This window comes from Hibiscus syriacus, unplaced genomic scaffold (genome assembly GCF_006381635.1).
Source record: "Hibiscus syriacus cultivar Baekdansim isolate YM2019G1 unplaced genomic scaffold, ASM638163v2 tig00112488_pilon, whole genome shotgun sequence".
Classification (NCBI taxonomy): Eukaryota; Viridiplantae; Streptophyta; class Magnoliopsida; order Malvales; family Malvaceae; genus Hibiscus; species Hibiscus syriacus.
In genome coordinates this window covers 244,727-248,476 of record NW_024063342.1, presented here as the reverse complement: position 1 = coordinate 248,476, position 3,750 = coordinate 244,727, and positions in this window count along the sequence as shown.

Here is a 3,750-nt window from a genome sequence, read left to right as displayed (position 1 = left end):
ATATATTTATGTTTATTTAATATATATATATGAATACTTATTCATCATTTCATTACACTTGCAGGCTTGATATTTGGCCCAAGTTATAAAATTCAGCAGAAACCCAAACCAGATGAAGCCCAACAGCAACTAGCCCACATACAACAAGTTAGGGTTTCTGGAAACCCTAACCCCATCTCGTTCATCCACGCCGTTTGGTCAACCAGACCCGATCAGAGTTCCCTCGCGCCTCACGCACCTCTACAGTAGGTTTTCTCAACGTCGTGACCACATGAAACACCAAAACAACTCAGCATTAGAGTTCTATTAGGACTCAAAAATGTAATCTAAAATAGGTTTTTTTTTCAGTATAAATAAGATATAATCCCTATTGTATTGAGGGGGAGACAGTTGATACAAAATAAAAGGCAGAAAATTTCGAGCAAAGTTATACCAATATTCAAAGCAATCCAAACAGCTTTATTTAAAATTTCGAAGGCTACAGAGGTAAAAACCTAACCTTTTTCGTTTGATACGCTTGCATGTGGGTGTTGTTCATATTTTACTTTCGTTTTTGCTCGATCTAAACCCCAAAAGAAAAGTTAGCCGATAAACTTGGGAGATTTTCTTGAACTTTCGTTCGTAGATTTGCTCTCCCTGAGGCTCGATCTCGAAAAACTATTTTGATTTTTAGAAACTAAAAGAGAAGAGCTTTTCAAAAACCAAAAAAATTATTTTTCGCCGCCGTACAACGGCGGCCGACGAGGTGGCACAAGGGTCGTTTTCTGGAAAGCATGGTTGTGTTCATCTCTTGGATGAACATTACAGAGAACAAGAGAAATGAGGGATGGCCTCGGCTTGGAGGAGAGAACAAATGAAGTTTAAAATTTTTTTTTAACTTAAATAGGCGACTCGTTAACTCAAACTGGTGACCCGCGCGTAGACCCTGACCCGGGAAGGATCCGCGCATTTCTGCGCATTAGAGGGTAAATCGCATTTTCTTCCCCCTTGTTTTAACTACTTCATTTTTAGTCCCAAATCGGTTTTAGTTCCCTCGGTTATCTTCTAGTTCAGCCATCTAATTTTGTTTTGTTCCATTTTACCCCTTTACATTTATATATATATTTTATCATATTTCGTATTACTATATTTTATTCCTATTTTTGAGATTTTTTTATTTATTTGCGCTATATTATATTATATCTTGATAATTATTATTATATATACATATGTGTTACCCGTTTTTCTATTATTTTATTTCCTTTTTATTACATATATTTCTCTTATGTACATTTTATTATATACATATTTATTTACTATTTTTATTATTATTTCATCATTATTATTTTATTACTATATTTACTATTATAACCGTTTTTACTCATATTTTTTCTCATTTCCATTGTTCTATGTTTATTTTATTATGTATATTTTAATCATTTTTTATTTTTACTTTGTTTTTCCTTTGATGTTTATTTTATTTTATTTTCTTCGTATTTATTTATTCATTGGTTGTATATAAATTTTATTTATTTGTTTATTTTCTTCATTTTACTTTTGTTCCTTTGTAATTTCTTTATCATTTTACGTTTGTGTCATATTCCTGGTTTCCTTTTGTCTTCCTATATCTTATTTATTTATATTTGCTTTTATTTTTATTCCTATTGCTCTCTAACACGTTCCCTGACTTTGTAAAGGTACGTTTTGAAAACTGTTGGAAGTAAGTAATTTGGATCGTTATTTTTACCTTTTAATTTAAGCTTTCAATTTTCTTAATTAAAGACAACTGGAAATTATACAGTACCGAAAGGGCAGTTCAAGGGTGCTAACCCTTCATTGACTGTAACCGACTCCCGAATCTGACACGTCACTGGTGAGGCGTAGACCATGTAAGAGATAGGGTATCCGATCAACCCGTTTTATTTTTAAAATAAATGATCGATGGTGACTCCTAACCCATTTAATCCAAGTCGAAGCCCAATTCCGAGCCTAACCGAAAGACGGTTCCGACACCTATTACGACGTTTGTGCCCAAAAACGCCTCTATATGACGAACCTGTTACGGCGTTTATATACTAAAAATGACGCTATATAACCTGGCCTTTAGTAGCATTTTAGTATACAAACGCCGCTACATAACCTGACTTTTAGCGGCGTTTATTACTAGAAAATGCCACTAACAATTGCGGTGTTTTTTTTGCTTTTTTTACGTCGGTAGCATTTTTAATGACACTTTTAAATGACACTATAGGACAAAAAAGGCCGCTATAGACCAAGTATGCAGTTCTGCTGTAATGATACCATCATTAACACGTAGACTATTACATTAGTATCACGAACCATCATATCAATACTATTAATTATCATCTTTGTATTGTAATGATTAGCGTCGATCAAATGAAGAAGTTGACACAGATGTTTAGAAAAAAATAATAAAATTAAAAGAAAATAACAAAATTACTAACTTGAATTTATTACATAAACAAAACAACACCTACGATGGCTTGTTGTAGAGAGAGATTATCCTCTAACCTCTCTCTTGTTTCTATTTTTTGGGAACATGGTTTGCATTGGTTTTCAAAGGCTTGTATCTTTGATAATGGTTGTTTTTTTGGGTAAGACAAAATCTAGTCATATATTCCCTATCTATCATTGGTATTGTTATGGGTTTCCTTGCATTCTTAACTTCTCCTTCAAAAAAGTACCCCGAATCTCGTTGTAGGGTTTGCATTTCCATTAGAATTGAAATCCATTCCCAAAACCCTAAAAATTTGACTAAATTTAAAATCACCATTATTGATTCAGAGTCAACCATTAATTTAAGGTTTAGGGGCTTTATTCCGAATAATGCTAAGCAATTAACCATCATGCGAACCCCTCGGAAGGAATCAGAAAGAGGTAAGTTTTCTCTCACTCCTAGCATTTTATTGCATTTAAGTTCCAATATTGCTGTGAATTTTCTAGATCTAAGAGTAGATTGGGACTTAGAAGTAGGAAAATTCCAAGAATACATCCTATTAGAAAAATAGGGAAAACCATTGTGGTTAAAATAGGGTTGGGATTCATGAAAATAGTTTGATCCGGGAAGGGGGTAGGATTTCTATTCCTTCGAAACTAAATAAAAAATATATAAGAGAGAACCCTTGTGTTCTTGGACATGAGATTCTCAGGTCATGCTCGACGAGATATCAAAGCTGGGCTAAGGGGAGATTCATCAAGAAACTCGTAGGAAGTAAGTCAACAGCCAATTAAGGGAACTTGGATAATATTGATCGGAAAGAAGAGGCAGAAGATTATTCGGGTGATCATTGTGGACTAATTGGATTCGTGATAGGCACATATAGTTAATTTTTTATTAGGAATAGAAAGTTCCCAATTGTGATAATGGTCAAGCCAAGCTGGAAAAGGTATCTAGGTAACAAGTTAGCTTTTCTATGGGTTCGGGAAGAGGTGTTCTGTAGAATTCAAAACTCAAGCTAAGGTAAAAACCTTATCGGAAAAGAAAGTTTTTAAACCTTCAGAAGGTTCTCTTCCTAATGGTCTTTTAAGATGGTTCTTGGTGGTCCTTCACTTCTAATTTTAAGAAAGCTGCTCTAGGATTTCATACAGATCAAAACTCATTTCGAGTTTATGGTGGGAAAAGAAGTACACACCAAATATGGATGGGTGGTTATCCTTGATGGGATATTCAAGTTCAATCATATTAAGGTTCTACCAAGATATCAGATTGGATCATTCTTGCAAGGCTGCTAACACTGCTAAAGGTCCTAT